Source organism: Nymphalis io, chromosome 16 (genome assembly GCF_905147045.1).
Source record: "Nymphalis io chromosome 16, ilAglIoxx1.1, whole genome shotgun sequence".
NCBI classification, from domain to species: domain Eukaryota; kingdom Metazoa; phylum Arthropoda; class Insecta; order Lepidoptera; family Nymphalidae; genus Nymphalis; species Nymphalis io.
Window position 1 is genome coordinate 9,491,219 of NC_065903.1, and position 18,987 is coordinate 9,510,205.

General features: G+C 32.2%; 1 protein-coding gene across 1 annotated transcript in view; it reads right to left on the bottom strand.

Annotated features, from left to right (window-relative positions):
• LOC126774192 (sphingosine kinase 1-like) overlaps positions 1 to 18,987 on the bottom strand; it is a 311,061-nt gene that overhangs the window by 249,654 nt on the left and 42,420 nt on the right. The gene's annotated exons all lie outside the window — the stretch shown is intronic.

The following is an 18,987-nucleotide window of genomic DNA, read 5'->3' on the forward strand; positions in this document are numbered from 1 at the left end:
ATTGCGCAAATAAAAAGCTATCGTATATAAAATGTTAATCTTTTAAGCCTTGTTACAAACATTAATTATCTAAATATATATTACAAGAATAAATTTATAAAAAATTGACAAAAATCGTAGTACAAGATAATAATCATCCGAAGCACAAAATCAACGTAGATTATCTACGGGGATGTAGCGTGCTCGTAGCATCTCTACGAAACTTTATAAGAATCAATATGACCATAATTTAAGAAGAATATAATGTACACAAAGAAACAATACAAATAATAATTAATAGAAGAATACAATATAAAAAACAATTGTTTCATATCTGAATTTCAGTTACGGTGACCAATCTCAAGTACCACGTACGCAAGACATATTATAATGCACATGGGTGCACAAAAACAAGTGAACTCTCTATTCCTTTACTACCGTAATTTAATAAGACGAAATACCGACACAGAGCCACCGCTATACGCGCTTTTCGAAGCACGGGAATGTAACACAACCAACTGCTGCTATTGAGAATTTCTTATATTCTATGGCTTACGAGTATTACTGACCCAACCCGTGATTTTAACGCAGAACCTCAACTGCTGCCTTAAAAACTAGCCAAGAGATCATTAATTTATTTTTTAGATATTTCTCTTCAATAATTTAGTGATTGTGGATATATTGACTTTTTTTTAATTAATGTACAAGTAGATCACGTGATATATACACATAGGTATCATATACATATAAGTTAATAATTATTATTGTATACTTAGAGATTGTGACTAGTTTTATGAACCAATAAAAAAAAACCAGTTAAAATATTTAGCAGTTTGCTCTAGCATACAATAAAATATAACCTATTATATATATTGGGAAGTTTTATTACATAAGAAAAGAGATAAGCTGAGTTTGACTCGTAGCAATAATTATTTTGCAGAGCAAATTGCTGTTCCTAGCAATTTTGTATGGAACGCTAATAAAAGTTTTTCCAATAGAGCAACATAAGTTATTTTGTTCGGCAAGAAAATATATCTACATATATTAATCATTGTGATTTTTACCTTATTTTTAAAGAAATCATAGTGACACTTAATAATTAATATCATAGTTATAAATTTTATTACATAATAGATATATGAATAAGTTATTTAAAAGAAATCAATTTACAAAACCGCTAGTTAAAAATACGTGAAGAATGACACAGTAAATTACTGAAGCCATTGAATAATATGTGTGAAATATTGAAATTTATATTATAAAAATATGTAATTAATTACTGGAAAGGTGTTTTTTTGTTGTTTTTTTTCATCTAGATAGTCGGAAATCAACGGAGAAATGCTGCTAGCGTTCTTGCTAATATTCCACGTTGTCATGATTTGTGCATTAAATATCTTTAATTCCGATTTCTATACATACATTTTTATAAATCTTCAGTGTAAATAATTTAAATTTGAGATGAATTGAAAATAATTAAAAAGGTTAAATATTGATGAGGATGAAAACTTTAATAATGTGTTTCTTCATAAATCTAATTTATAAATGTAATCAGCATTACATCGATATATATATAGCAAATAACGATTGCATTCCGAAACACAAAAATAACGAACTCTACCAAAATTACGAGGACTATTGTATAATGACTCTCATCATTATTAAAATAATATACTTCACTTTCTGTTCAGCCTAGACTGAAATTTTATACAAAGTTAAATATTTTTCTGTACAGACTTAATGAGCAAAATTGAACTATAAAACCTACACTTTAAGATTTATTTTCCAATAACACATATTTTGATGAGAGAAATATAGTTGTAAATGCTTAAAGTACCTTATTGGGTAGCGGACGTATACGTGACTTTTGTTAAGTGCGTTGCTCATTGCTGATGGCTGTCTGAGGTGATGGCATTTAGCGCGTCTCGAATGTTCATTTGCAGATAATGTTTGAACGCGACTTTCACTTCGTATACAATGAAGATATAATTTTTTATTAATTAAGAAATGTTCTAAATATTACTTGAGTAAGGTATTTTTTAATTAAACTTTGAAACCTTACTTTTCCTGAAAATAAAATTGGAATTAAGAGAACTAGCAGCGAAAAACGTGTCAAATGAACGCTTTGAACTGTTATACGCCATCCTTTAGCCAGGCTTTATTAATTAAGTCAATGGGGACGATCGGGTATTGTTTTGCGTACCAACGAAACTGTTCTTTATTAACATCGTGACTGTTTTTGAATAATGAAATTGAAAGAATTTAATTTATTTGAGACATCAAACATCGAAGTTTATGAAAAAACAAAAGATCAAACAGACAGACACACGTGTTCGAAGTAAGTTTAAGACATAGCTTGAATATTAAAAAGTATATAATTGAGTATAAATCTGATATATTTTTTCTCTATAGATTACATATTAAATATTGAGAATAAATACTTTTTCAGAAGGATTTAATGATCCTGATTCTGAGTGATTAAAAAGCACTTTCATATGAGCAAAATATTTTAATTCGTCACTATTTTTGATGCACATACTTATATCTATTATCTAAATATTTACTAAGTAATTCATATATTTACTCTATATGTAATAATAAAACGACATGAAAATTTTAAAATAGTTAAAAAAGATAATGTCATCTGTAAGCCGTCAAATGAAAATCATTCTTACGTAAACCTTTCCGAAATCCATCGACATGCAGCCGCTCTCAATGCAAATGCGTACTTATTATAGTCGGTCTAATGGCACCATACAAAGGGAAATAGCATTTAGCCACATACATATAAACACCATATTTGTATGTTCACTCAAATGAAACGTGTAATGCAAGCCAAAGTTCAACAAGGGCCGTACTTTATTTAATTCATTAGATGGTTTTAATGCTTGCCACTCATTAAAGTTTGACGGCAACCTGCAACTGAGTTTGAGCGAGTTAGTAAACGTATTCAGACTGTTTGACCCGGCCTATTCATCCTTAATGGAGCAGGTAACTTGATGAATAACATAATGCCTGTCAAGAGCAACTGACTTCCAAAATCTTAGCATTGTTAAAGCGTTCTCGACACTGGAACTGGCAGAATAAATAATGACAATAATATTCAATGCTAATTGTTTAAATTATTTTATGTATGTCGTAAATATTTTACGTAAGACTAAGGTCCGTTATGTTCCATTTCCTTATTTTTCTATAATGATCATTTCATACTGAAAAATAATGTAAATAGTTTTTATTATGAATACTATTAATATTAATATTTTTTTTAATGTTTGAATTTCATTAATTAAATAACTAATATTTTTTCTTAATGAAAAACAGATGAACAGAACAATGATAAACAGAATGACTAATCAAAAAGTATATTTTTTTGTTTAATTATCATTTTTTAACCATGTGTCCCAGAAAATATCATTTCCAATACTTTGAACATTGTTATTTTAGTTATATATGTAGTAAGTTTTTACCGTCAAAACCGAATGTTAAAAGCATTAAATTGAACGCATTCAAATCGGTTTCAGTAATAACTGTTTGCTATCTCGTTAAAGCCCGCATTGTTACTGATTCGCGAATAGATTGGATAGGCTTGAATGCGCTATGAAAGTATCTACTGCACTATACGCGTTAATTACAGAAACAAGCAAAAGCCACGCGATGTCGGTTACTATTATTATCAATTGTTCCGTAGCGGAAATTTCATACAACTGAGTAATATATGCTTATAGATTTTATCACTCAAACACATAATAAATAGTAAACGAACAAAAGCAAAAGAGGTAAAAAAAATGCTTAGTTAACGTAGACTATGGTGTCAATGTATGGATGTAGCTTGATGTATTTGACTATGGCGTCAATGTTCCATACATGCCTTGATGTATTATGATGATGATTGCGTGAATTTGTACGTAGAAGTAAAACTCTTTTGACGTAACAAACTTTATAATGATTAGAATTTATAATTATTAGTATTTAAATAATATTACATTTAAATCTTGAATAGCGAACAATATAGAAAATAATATGGAGTAATAAAAATATGTGAAAAAATGTGTGCTTTGACTGCAGACGGCGATGCAAAGTGTCAATTTATGTTTTTTCTTAAATTTAATGGTGTGAGCTCCGTGACATTAAATACTCCTTTGTTAATAGTAGACTAATATTCTTAACAGTTAAGTTTTCTTTTATTTTACTACTTTAGTTGAAGTGGTCTCAAAGTTTTGACATTGTGTGAATTTTTTGTTATTGTATTAGGTAGGCAGACTGGTGAGCCATCTGATGGTATGTGGTGACAGTCCATAGATAATGGCATAGTAAGAAATTTCAGAGAGGAAAATCGTCAACACCTTTTCTTTGACTATTACTTTGGTTACATAATTCTTGATATAAATTTACATAGATTTTATGTCCGCGCAGACACAGTTAAAATATAAAAGATAATGAGGAATCTGTCATAGTATTCACGGCTCCCCATTGCATTAAGATGGAATTGCTAGCAATAAACAAGGGTGACGCACGCCGGCAGAGCAATAAGAAGATTGAGTTCGTGCTCCACAATATAAAAAGGCGCTTTGTCTGAGCGACAAACGCGGTCGCGTTACAAGCTTACTATTGTTCGGAATAATTGTTCATCGGTTTTGACTAGCTCTAAAAGAATAAATTCATTGTTTATGTAGACGATCTTAAGATGTTTTAAATAAAGGGAAAACTAAGATAAAGTGTGTGAAACATATTTCATGAGACAGATTTGAAAACTTTTTGCGTCGAAATAGTGCATTGCACTTTTCGTTCTTTATATTTAATTGACAATATTTGCAATATTTTTTCAAAAACTACCATCATTTTTTTCATCTACATGAAACCTGATCGATTTCTTTCTTACCTTACCGCATAGGCAGTTAAATAAAATATACCGTACCATATGGAATCTAACTGAATATACCCGTAGTTGCAACTGTGACGTGTGAAATATGGCTTTTCGCATGTTCCAAAAACGTGCAAATATATCGAAAGCACGGGCATTTTTAATGAAGTCATATTCGATGGTTCTGGATTATTATGAGCGAAGTTTTTAGCATGTGCAATATTATCGATATTTTTAATTTATTTATGGGAAGATAAGGATAAAGTCCTTCTGGCCGAATTTCACGGCAACTAATTTCAAGAACTAGCTAATATTATAGTGAAAAGTGTGTGCACAACTGCACAACTACACAAATGCTCTCTATTCCCTAAATCTCATAATCTGATGGAACGCAATGCAGCATTAGAAGCTAACCACTAGACTTGCCACTAAGTAAGTTTTATATAAGACAAACCAACAAGCCAACTTAACTCAGTATAATATTACGATAAGGGTTCCTTCCCCGCTAGAACCACAACGCAATCTCCATGACTCGCATTGATTAAAATTTACGTTGCATACTAGTTCCTATACGGGCATTAAAATGCACTGTTATGAGAACCTAAGTGTACTACCCGAGTTAGCTCGTAGATAATAACGGCGCTGAAATTTATATTCATGAGGTAATGCTAAGAAATTAACCATTTGGTTGATTTTATAATCTTTGTTTGTTGAAGTAATATATAGGTGTAATGTAAGTTCCTATATTCATATAAATAATATTTTTATTAAAGTGGACTCTTAGTATCGAGGACTTTTAATCTTTTATTTGAGACTATATAATCTTCTATATAGATATGTAATGAATATAGCAAACATTACAATTTGAATACGAAATGTAATAAACATATATGTTTGATGAATTAATATTTTAACGATACTTTAGTTCACAAGGAAGCGTTTCTAGTAAAAATTTAACTAAAGACTTTTCATTGGTTCATTTCAAATTTCTAGGATTTTTTAAGCTCATACAATTTATAATGATATTAAAGTAGTTATAAATTAAAAATTCTATACAACCGTTGAGTGTTACGAAATCTCATGCGGTTCCTACCAACAACAAACAGACCTAACAATTTTTTTCTCTACTTTTAATGCCTACTAACTTCCGCTCGCTGCTTGGGCTCTTGTAGAGTTTTAAGTCGACTTTGATAATATAACTTTTTTTATTTTATTACGAACTTACATTAAAACAGTACCTTTATATTAGTCTTTAATATTTGTTTTTTGTTTAGATAAGACATTTTTGTTTTTAATTATAACCTAAATATTTCATGTTTCTAATTTCGAATGTAAAGACTTAATATTACCTCCAAACGTGAATATCCACTGTAGGATCAGAATTTTATATTTCAATATATAATTAAGAAGTTAATTTATATATTATTCGTACATACTCGTTACTCATACAATTTTCTCACAAACTCTATTTAACAAGACTTTAACTTTATTAAACTAGCCTGCCCAACGCTTACCTCTTCTATTATATTTTACATAAAAATGCATAAATAGCTGTCTGGATAGGGTATTTTATTTAAAAATATCCTAGAGCGTAATAATTTACGGAAACTGGCAAGAAAATACCGATATTTACTCTCTTTGTTATGCGCTGCCTTCTCCGAGTTATTAAACCTGTACGAACTATAGAAACTAGAAAATATTAAGAGTTTACAGAAAACTAGAAAATTTTAGTTTATATTTACATGAATAATAGTAACACCAAGATCACTTGGTGGTAGGACTTTGTGCAAGCCAATCTGGATAGGTACCTACGTCAAACATTCTACCGCCAAACAGCAATACTTTTTACTGTTGTTTGCAGTTTGAAGAATGAATGAGTGAGCAAATATAAGAGCCAATGTAACAACAGGCAATAAGTGACATAACATCTTATTTCTCAAGGTTGGTGGTGCATTGATGACGTAATATAGTTAATATTTCTCAGACTGCTAGTGACCAATTACCATCGGGAGGTCCGTTTGCCAGTATACCTATCTTATTCAAATTAGATCAGCAAACTGGCTTATTCTATTCAGTAACAGCCCGTTAATGTCCCACTGCTGGCCTAAGGCCTCCTCTCCTTTTTTGAGGAGAATGTTTGGAGCTCATTCCACCACGCTGCTCCAATGCGAGTTGGTAGAATACACATGTGGCATAATTTCAATGAAATTAGACATATGCAGGTTTCCTCACGATGTTATCCTTCACTGTCAAGCACGAGATAAATTATAAGAAAATTCAGTGGTGCTTGCTCGGGTTTGAACCCACAATCATCGGTTAAGATTCACGCGTTCTAACCACTAGGCCATCTCGACTTGTTTATTCTATTCCTTACAGCATAAATTCTGAACGAATATACCTGCACGATTCGAAAGTCATTGTAAAAATACTATTTGAATAAAGCGACACAATTGATTTGATATAAGTATTGTATGTTTTATTTATAAATATAATATCAAACAAGATAAGAAAATGACATCTTGTATCAGTAATCTAAGCACGGTTAGCATTGAATATATTATTTATTCATAATTTCATAATAAGAATATGTGTTTTCGCACCAACCTTAAAATAATATGGCGTCTATACTTGAAGGTTTTTCTTATTACAAAATGAATCATTGGTTTGTTGTTCACGTTCAAATTCAATAGGTTTCATATTCCATACAAGTCGACAGTATATTAAAATAAATAAACCCAGATAAACATTGAACCAAAATCTTTTTTTTTTTTTTATATGTCCGGGATGGCAAATGACTCTACTCCACCTGATGGTAAGTGGTAGTAGAGTCCAAACGCGACGACGGCCAGTACAGTCGGGAAGAATGTTCTGTACTAGCCGTCACCGCCTTGCCGGCCCGCAAGATCCCTCTTCACGCCTCGTTTGAAGGAACCCGGGTTGTAAGAGGAGGGGAACACGTGAGCTGGTAAGGAATTCCATTTTTTGGTAGTGCGACAAAGAAAGGAGTTGCCAAATTTCTTTGTGCGCGATGGAATTGATGTCACAGTTAGGCGATGACATCGAGAACCAGCTCGCATGGACTTAAGAAGGAAGGGGGAAGCAGGAATTAGAGAGAATAATTCCTCAGAGCACTCGCCGTGATACAGTCGATAGAAAGCGCTCAGTGCTGCTATCTCGCGACGCAATTGTAAAGGTTCAAGGGTGTTTGTGACCTTTACGTCGCCAATAATGCGTACTGCACGTCGCTGCAAGGCCGGTCCAAGGCCTCCAGTAGGTACTTAGCGGAGCCATCCCAAAGGTGCGAGCAATATTCAACGCAAGACCGTACCTGTGTTTTGTATAACAGGCACAGTTGTTGTGGCGTGAAAAAACGCCGCACCTTGTTCAGAACTCCGAGTTTCCGTGAAGCTGTTTTTATAATAGCCTCGATGTAATCCCTTGGACTAAGGTCGCAGCGAACGTCCATCCCCAGCATGGCGATTTTGCTTTGTATCATCAGCGGTATGCCACAGAGGGAGGGATGAGGGTAAAATGGTGACTTTTTCGCTGTGAGCATACCTGTGTTTTCTTGGCATTAAACTCAACAAGATTATCAGAAACCCATTTGGCGATGAGCTCTAACGTCCTATCGAGTTCAATGACAAGATTCTCCCGCCTCTCCTCAGTTTCCGCCCGCCCAGCCACTGCGCGTCCGTGGTATCCACCATGCACTGTACTATCATCTGCATAGCAATGTATGTTCCCAAGGGAGAGCATATCATTGATATGCAAAAGAAAGAGTGTGGGAGAGAGCACAGATCCCTGGGGGACCCCAGCATTCCAGGCACACCAGCCCAGCAGGCAGACCATATGCCGGTAGCTTGGAGAGAAGACTTCTGTGCCAGACCCTGTCGAAAGCCTTGGAGATATCGAGGCTGACAGCCAACGATTCTCCATGCTTGTCGATAGCTTCACCCCAGAGGTGTGTTACGTACGCTAGAAGATCACCTGTGGACCGTTTTGGTCGAAACCCGTACTGACGATCATTAATTAGACTGTGATCTTCTAGGTAATGGATCAGTTGGTTGTTTAGAGTCCGTTCCATCACCTTACAAAGTACTGAGGTGATAGCTATTGGTCGATAATTTGCCGGGTCAGACCGATCCCCTTTTTTGGGAACCGCTTGCACATTAGCTCTTCTCCAAGCCTCCGGCACACATCCCGAAGAGAGAGAAAGTTGGAACAGGCGCGTTAACACAGGAGACAGCTCCGCCGCGCACTTCTTCAGCACAATGGCTGGTATTCCATCAGGACCGCTAGTTTTCCGTATATCAAGTGATTGCAGCTCCGCACGCACATCATGTTGCCTGATTTTGATGTCAGGCATCGTGTGGCCACATGAAGGTGTTGTTGGTGGCTGCCCACTACAATCATCGATCACAGAGTTGTCGGCAAAGAGTTTAGCCAGGAGGTCGGCTTTCTCCTGCGGACTGTGAGCTAGCGATCCGTCCGGATTTCTGAGCGGTGGCAGCGAAGGTTGTCTGTCAATCTGGCTTTGTGCAAGCTCGTCTGGGTAGGTACGACATACTCATCCGATACTCTACCGCAAAATCGCAGTACTTGGTATTGTTGCGTTCCGGTTTGAAGGGTGAGAGAGCTACTGTAACTATAGGCACAAGGGACATAACATCTTAGTTCCCAAGGTTGGTGGCGCATTGGCGATGTAAGCGATGGTTAACATTTCTTACAATGCCAATGTCTACGGGCGTTGTTGACCACTTACTCAGTGTCCCATATGCTCGTCCACCTGCCTATACTATAAAACAAAAAAATATAGTTACAAGTTAAAAACGCTACGTTTTTAGCATTATACATTTTTATAACGTTATTTTAATTTTAATAAAGCCTATGATAAATAAATACTTGATTTAAATTCGAATGGCGTTTACTATTAACGAATATTATAAAAAGGTATTATTATTAACGATTGTTATCTAAGTATTTTTTCATTAGCGGATCGAAAACAAATACATACATCCCCTTTCTTCTCTAAAAAAAATCAAATATATCTATAAAAAATCTTTCTCTTTATTTACTCTTTGTCCATCAACATTCTATCTTAACAACGCACAATGCAAAACGTGTACTTGAATATAAGATAACCTAAAAACGACTGCCTTTATGATTTTCATTCCTTTTACAGGTATATATAACGAGCAACTGAAAGGAACTCCATATTTCTTTGCAATAGAAACATTGAAGTGACACAAATTGATTCCATAAAAGGTATTGATGTGGTGACTTATAGGTTATAACTGTTGTTTTATGTTTATTTCTTAAAATATTAGTAAGTAAAAAGCAAAGCTTGTAAACAGCCTGTAAAAGTACGACTGCTAGCCTGAACAAAGACCTATTTTCCTCTTAACGAGAAGCTTATTCCACCACGCTGCTCTAATGCGGGTTGGTAGCATGCACAATGGCGGAATTCTTCTAACACATGTAGTGATTACCTTCGCCGTCGGCCACGATATGAATTATTAACAAAAATAAAATTATAGACTAACTCAGAAACATTAGACTACTTGAAACACAAATATTTTGAATCAATACGAATCTATCTAAATTACACCTTCGAATATTAATTGATTTATAATTTAACTAACACGAGTTTTATTTAAATATATCATTGTGATGATTATGTTATTATTTTTTATTTTGCTATTTATATAATATTGTTGCTTCACTCTACGATTATGAAAATTATTTTTATGTTTGGCAAATAAAATCATATTTTAAAATCGAGTAGCATCTATTGAATTGAGTGGTACAGTCTTCTGATAACGAGTCGTGTAATTTTTGTCTTTGATGCGAACGATTATTGAATGTAATTAGAACGTAAGAAACACTTTTTCACTTATCTTTTGGGAGGAAAAATTGTAAGTAAAATCTATATTGGTTTTATTAAAATTAATTACTTTATATGATTTACTGGTTTTCTTTTCTTTCTTCGCTTTACATATTTTATTAAAAATTCAATCAGTTATTAACTATTTCACCTATTGTATTTGTAGTTTAAATATTGCATCTATTGTAATTACATAGATTACATAATTACATTTTTTAGAAATAATCACCATTCATGTATATAACGTTATTTCCGATATATATTATATAAATTTATATCCCGTATCCCCGTAACAGCCTGTAAATGTCCCACTGCTGGGCTAAAGGCCTCCTCTCCGCTTTTTTTTTGAGGAGAAGGTTTGGAGCTTATTCCACCACGCTGCTCCAATGCGGGTTGGTGGAATGCACATGTGGTAGAATTTCAGTGAAATTAAACACATGCAGGTTTCCTCACGATGTTTTCCTTCACCGTAAAGCACGAGATGAATTTAATCACAAATTAAGTCTTTCATGTGCTTAAATTTATATAAAAGAGATAAATTTACAGAAAAAAATGGATGATTTCATGTAGGTATTATTTCCAAAAGCCACATTTTGTTAATGTATTCCTAGAACTAAACTAAATACCGGTTTATTATTATTTTTTATACTTTTGTTAAGCAATAATAATTTTATTTATCTGCTTGATAGGTTTCATGCATTTTATTAATATACTAGCTACTCATCCGTAAATGTTTATATTGCAATGCATAATGTAAGTATTGGTTTACGGGGCGCACGCCAGTAAAGATCCTAGTCGCCATGATTTTTCCGACATCTTCAGCAATCATCATCATATTTCAAGTCATTAATAAATCAAAACATTAATGAATTATACACCTAACCCTTTCACATCACTCCATCCATTGATGAAAACCTTATGAGTTCGCGTTCAGACAGACAGACAGACGCTGCGGGAGAACTTTGTTTTATACTGTTTTATATATTTATATTATATAAATAAAATTAAATTATTAGTCATCTCTACACCAAAGTAATTTTACTTAACATTTTCAAAACTTATAATAATACGACTTAGCTCGCAGTAGATACACATTACACACACAGTAATGTGAATATACGCACAGCTTTTCCAATAAAACAGTTCCGATACTTGCATGGTAAGTTCGCGACTGGTCCATGTAAAATATTCAAGGTGGCCGCTTCTGTTTTATTCATGCATTTGTTGTCTCTCTTTGTTTTCTGTAGGCACGTGCGTGCAGATACCCGTAAGCACAGGGCTGGCGAAAAATTAAAAAAAAAACGTGATTCGGAATACCAAACACAAGTAAGCTTTTTCAAATTCCTTTTACACAATAGTCCCGCAAGATAGCCGTTGCCCGTTCTCAGCGTCAACTACTGTCATAACATTTGGTCTATTGCCATCATCACAATTATTTACGCGGCTTAGTAAGAGCAGGAACGTCGATGATGGTAAGATAATTTTTAATGTATCATTGAGGAAACCGCGAAGGAAAATTTTACATAAACTCTGGCAAAGACCGTGTAAGCCCTAAGTGAAGACTGTGCAAATCAACCTTCTTTCCGAAACATTTTTTTTTTATTTTTAGATTACTATTGCTTGCAATCAGTAACCGAATCCCCAGTTAATAAATCTAAAAACTGAGCATGCTTTTACCACGTGTTAACTTTTTGTCAAATTATATTGTGGAATGTGTCAATCAATGAAATGTTTTTTTTGATAACATTCTTAAAAATATATCATAACATATAAATATATGCTATCGATGTAGAATAAAGAGTGTTTTTTTATAACTTATTTTCAGGTTACGTAACATTTTTTTTAATAACCAAAGTTACGGTATTTTTATTGTATTCTATAGATTTTTGCCAACCCTATCTCTTTTCCAATGGTTATGGTCATGAGATACATTTCGGTATAATAATTGCAATGTTATTATTTTACATTACACCACATTTGTATTCAATGTTATTGTTATTGTTGTTATTTATTATTGTTTATTCTAAGATACAAGTAGTAACATTTGCTTAAACATTAAATACTTAGATTTTATTTAATTAAAACTACTAAAGTCAAAAAATCTATGTTCTCGCCATCACTAACCTCTTTAAAAAAAATCACAATTCAACAAATTTTATACTGGCCACACCTCTAGAGACTTCAATCAGCTTTTACACAAAAGCCCGTGACGTTGAAAGAAAAAAAGTGCGGAAAATAGATAACTTCGTGCAACTCGATTCAACCGAGTCTCTGTCTATGAGATCACTCACCGCAAGTTTCACAAAACAAGGGAACGTTCACCGCTTTCAAGGAAATGAATTAAAACCCGATTCACTTTGTGCATACAAATTCTGCTGAAATTATATTTGAAGAGTAAATATTTTCGTTTAAGCGTAAACACAAAGAAATAGTTTATACTTAGTTTGGTTTAGGTTTTCTTGTCTATATTAATTTACAGATACAAGCAGTGCCACCGACATCGTAATGGTATATATTAATTTTATAAGCAGACCTAAAAGCTAAAATTATATAACAATAAACTACTTTATTGTACACCAATTAATGTTAGACCCTTTCAAGCGCTCCACAAATAGTTGGTAATAGCAATAAGCTAAAAAGCTATTTCTACCGGACAACCTATACATATTGGAGAAATATTGGTGCAATAGACATATAAAAGACAGATGGATTAACTATATATAACATCCGTAATTCCGTAACAGCCTGTGAATGTCCCACTGCTGGGCTAAAGGCCTCCTCTCCTCTTTTTGAGGAGAAGGTTTAGAGCTTATTCCACCACGCTGCTCCAATGCGGTTTGGTGGAATACACATGTGGCAGAATTTCAGTAAAATTAGACACATGCAGGTTTCCTCACGATGTTTTCCTTCACCGTAAAGCACGAGATGAATTATAATCGCAAATTAAGCACATGAAAATTCAGTGGTGCTTTCCCGGGTTTGAACCCACGATCATCGGTTAGGATTCCCGAGTTCTTACCACTGGGCCATCTCGGCTTTCATAACATATATAAATGAAATACAAAATTCATACAAAAAACAGACATTCGTACCAATGTACCTATATCAGAAAATAAATACTAAAAGGTATATACAGTAGCTAAAAAGCATAAAAATTTTCGAGGCAAGGTAAAACAAAAATGAAATTAATTTGAATGTAGCGTTATCGTAAAAGCTCTATATAATATTGCAGAATCGCAATCCATTCTATATTATAAATTTGTATTCCAATATTTATTGTTTCATACACTAAAAGAAAATATTTAAAAACTTTACTACTACTGTACTATTGAGTTGGTTTTTATTACCACTTTCATTGCCCTGGTGCTTGACTTAAGCAGATTATTTCAATTAAGTAATTGTTTTTGTGTCCGATTTTATTGATAGACGAAGACCAAGTAGCAAAAAATCGATAATGAAGTTGAACCACTGTGTGTTATCCACATATACATTACAATAATTATGACATTACCAAGACGCGAACATTATATAGCTACTAACTAGATTGACAGGTTTGTTTTTTTATCACAACATATAATGTTGGTTCTTTACATCACCCATAGACAACACCATATATAATAATAATAATAATAATAAATAACTTTATTCACCAAAAAGAGACAAAGACAAAATTAAAGTACAAAACCATAAAAAACAGTTAACAATATGATATTCGATAATTTGGTGAAAAGGTCGTAGTCTCAGCTAGGCTGCTTTTCAGTCTACGCCTTGTATATATGCTGCCAACACAAACGTTACATTCAGTGCCGTAAAAGGTAAAAGAAGATGAAATTGAAACCGACTTAAAATATTACATTGCCTATATGTATAATAGGTAACCTATAATCAGATTGTATGATCGAATACATGCTATTTTCTAAGAAATCATTAATAATAATAATATCCTGTATACACACGACCATCTGATCCCAAACTGAACATACTATGAAAATTAGACCACTGATACACTACATATACTAATTTTCTTTGGTAAATACATACTTATATAGATAATTACACTCAGGCTCAGGTACCCACCACGCCAACCAGCCCGTCAATTATTAGAAAACAAATGATGAAACGCGAACAATGAAAAAAGTTATTTAATGAAAATCCCGTCATTCTTAAATTGAATTTAACTTTATAAGAAAAATTAATGAAAAAACTGCTAAAGTCTATGTATTTTTTTTTTGTATCTTTATAATATAAATCGGTAAGTAGATATAATATACAAGATTATTTAACAAAACAATCCAATTATACTGTTATTCCACTTTCAGACAACCTTTGAGATACTGAGAGGAAAATCAATAAAAAAATAGTTGTAACAAATTGTACAACGATAAATCTTATATATTGCTTTTGGCTTTATAAGCTAAGTAATGCTACAATGAATAAAGAAATTAAAAATAACTTTAATATTAACTTTATTTATTTGTAGCGAATAAATTTACCTATATATGTATGTATTTCATTCGTCTACGTATATTTATCGTTAAATTAAATCTGAGTACTGAATACTGTTACATCAAAGGCTACGGAAAATATAATATGAAATACGTTTCGTTCGACCCCCAAATACAGATAAGAAGCATCACACACGTTCATTCTAAATAGTCGCAATTTTCTAATTGTTAATTGTTGTGTATCGGTTTGATAAAGTCATTAATCATTAGTTCGATCGCCGGCTAATGTGTATCTCCAAACAACGACATTTAGGTACTTAATTAGTTGTCATTAGTAAATAACGATTGCAAATATAATAATTAAATAAATATTTAATAAAATTTTGTTTCATTGACATCTAATAACATTTCTCATTAAAAATATTATTATTATTGAAAATAAAAATATATATATATATTTCATTTTAATGAAAAATCTTTAATCCAATACAGTAACGGTGTTGTTTGACGGGTTAATCAATTCTATGTCTCCTTTTTTCAAATGTAAAATTGATAATTACAAAATGAGCGCAATTTGTGTCAACTTAACAGCCACTAACGAACATTTATAAGTAAGGCCGTAATTAATATTCGTTGATATGCACTATCAAATAAATGGGAAAAAAATATTTGAAAAAGCATTAACACTCCATTTCAGTTTTACTACCGATGACAGTAGATAGAGCCTATGAGTATAGAGAGAATGGTGTCATCCTTATGTACGATATACTTATACCCTATTCCAATCGGAGCAGGAGTAAAGGTAAACAAACCGTAGATTTACAAATTGCATGCGATTTTCTAATTGCCTCTCTAATAACTCTAATGTTTTTCATCATCATTATCGTCATAAATCGGCCAATTTACACATAACCTTTATGAATCATACATTTCAACATACGTGAATTCATTCCTTCACGAATCACTTCGTCCATTAGTGAAAACCGTATCAAAATCCGTTCGGTATTTTTTTGTTTTTCGCGTTTAGACAGACAGTCATATAGAATGAGGAGACAAAAAAAATGCAACACCTCAGTAATAGCAATTTAACTATTTATGAGGGCATAAGTTGGAGTTTTTCATGAAACCAAAACGACTTTATCCAATTTTAAAATAATATATGTAACAACATTATTAAAAGTATGAAAAGTATTAAAAATTATATCTTTAAATACTTCGTTAAAGATCAATTTACATTTGACAAAAGAATTAATTAAGTATACAGAAAATAAAATGAAAACTCGTGTCGTATGTGTTCCAATATCTTTAGGCAATATTGGAACTAATTCCAACTTATTGCTTCTCTGATACACTTGACTACACACAGAATGTCAATATTGTTGTTAATTTTCTTATTTTCTTTTAATTATGAAAAGTTTTCTTTCTCATTTGTTTTTTTTTTTAAATAATAGATATTATTTAAAATTATATATTATTTTCTTCTAGAGGTAAGTTGGGTCAATGGTTAGAACACATAAATCTTAAACGATGAAACCCGTGAATTTTCATGTCGGTAATAATATGTATTCGTAATTATTTATCTCGTGTTAAAGGAAAGCATCGTAAGAAGACGTATAAGTATATATCAGATGAAAGTCATACATCTCCACCTTAGCTTAACAGTAAGATTTTTACAGACTGACTTTTTGACAGACTGATTTTATATATATGCGAAGTGTTGTGGCTTCGCTTACGATGATTTGCTTACAATTGTAGGTTTTGATTAAAACTAGTCCATTTGGGTTAACTTTTCCGACGCTCGATTTAGTTAAAGGCGTGGCTTGACAAACAAACGACCTCAGTTTCACATTTGTATATAATCAATGCAATGCAACTTTAATTAATATTAGTAATTACAACATCCTAATGCCTTATAAAGTACCAATAATAATTTGCTATTGATTTTATTCTAAATTATAGATATTATTTCATTGCAAATGAAATCATCATTAGAATATTAAAAAAATATATATACGTGTGTAAATTTCTGAAATAAGCAATGTATTCACAATAGAAAATCTCATATCCCTAGTACGCCAGTACTACAACCGAGAGCATTGAACTGGTATTTGTGACTGACGAGCTCGTCATAGCTACGAGTATGTACGCACAACAGTGATGGCATTCTAAGTACAGTACGCTAGTTTGTTTCATGAATGTTTCTAAAATACCTGTACATTATATAAAAATAAATAATTTTGAAATTTTTGTCTGTACTTTTAAAATAACTACATTTTAAAGTTAATATTTGCAAGTTAGCAAAAAAGAAACAACCATTGTGACACGATAAAGAATTGAGCCTAAGCATCTATCTCCAACAGCACAACTAGCTTACGTAGAATGGACCCAATATGTGTCTTCGGTCCTCCTATTTATAAGTCTTCCATAGGTTTCCAGTTGCCTGAAGGAACCAGGGAGGGTCGTCCACACTTACATACTATATGATGATAGAAATCACTGATAATCCTGAAAAATTACAGTGTTATATGAGAGCGCGTAAAATATCGACCGGTCGGTTCAGATATCGATGACAAGCGAATAGTTCAATGCACGTGGCGCTGTAATCGCTTGTCTAACCAATAAGAACGCTTCTATTCGGTTTCCTCTATTATGAATGAATAAAGTACTCAAAATCATTTAAAAAAAAAGGTATAAAATATTATATCTGTAAAATGATAAACCCTGTTTTTAAAGGTGTTGTCTTATAAATTAAAATAAAAATTTATATTTGAACTTGTAGTATAAATTCTTATAAGATAATTAATTAGAAATTTATTCCGGCTGGGAACACATTGTTTTTATTTTTAACTATCTGTCCGTTTGTATGTATATCCGAGTAATTTTCAAAACGGGTAAAAATAATAATGAAAATAATTACATTATAAGATAATAATAATCTTTCATGACAGCTTCATTACTTTAAAAAAAAAGCTCATGGATAATTTTTTGTCGGCGAGTCCATTATTATTTAATTTTTTTTTTTTTTTGGATTTTTTTTTCATATTGTGTTAATGAAGAAAGCATAGGTCAATAATAATTATTTTTTAATGTATTTTATGTTGACGCGATACTTGAATTGTGAATGTTGTGTACACTTATAATTGATATACATATCAGAAGTTGATTTTTTCTCTGTGAATGTTATGTATGCCACCATTTAATATGTATACTGTTAGTGTTCTTATTAAATAAATAAATAAATAAATTATTAGAACGTATTCTAAGGTATTTTATTTTTTATTTATTTATTATTCCAATACAAATTTAACGCTTGTAAAATTGAAAGGTATTATAACAGCTAGTAAAAAATTTTTATTAACTACAATTTACTGACATTCGCCGAAGTTACAGTTTTCTTAAATCAACTTTTTTTTATCATTAAACAATGTGATTGAGTTATAATACTTCAATTATATATACGAATAAAAACAAGAAGTAAACGAAAAATTAATTTTATATAAATTACGAATGTGTAATCAACCATTCCGAGACGTAACGTCCTTTGTCAAGCACAAAGGTAATTACTCAAACTACCCAGTTTAGCACTCCAGTGCAAATCATTAGTGCTTAGCGGTAGTATGGCTGACGTTAGGGTGAGGTAAAATTATTGTTTTTTTTTTAAATATAATTTAAAAAAAAAGATAATTTCAATGTGAATTTTATATATTCTTAAAAATAATACACTTGATTCAACTATACATCATACGTATATTTAAAGTTGACTAGGTACCACCCGGCAACTTCAAAAAAAAACACAAGTTTATGCTACCACCAACCCAATA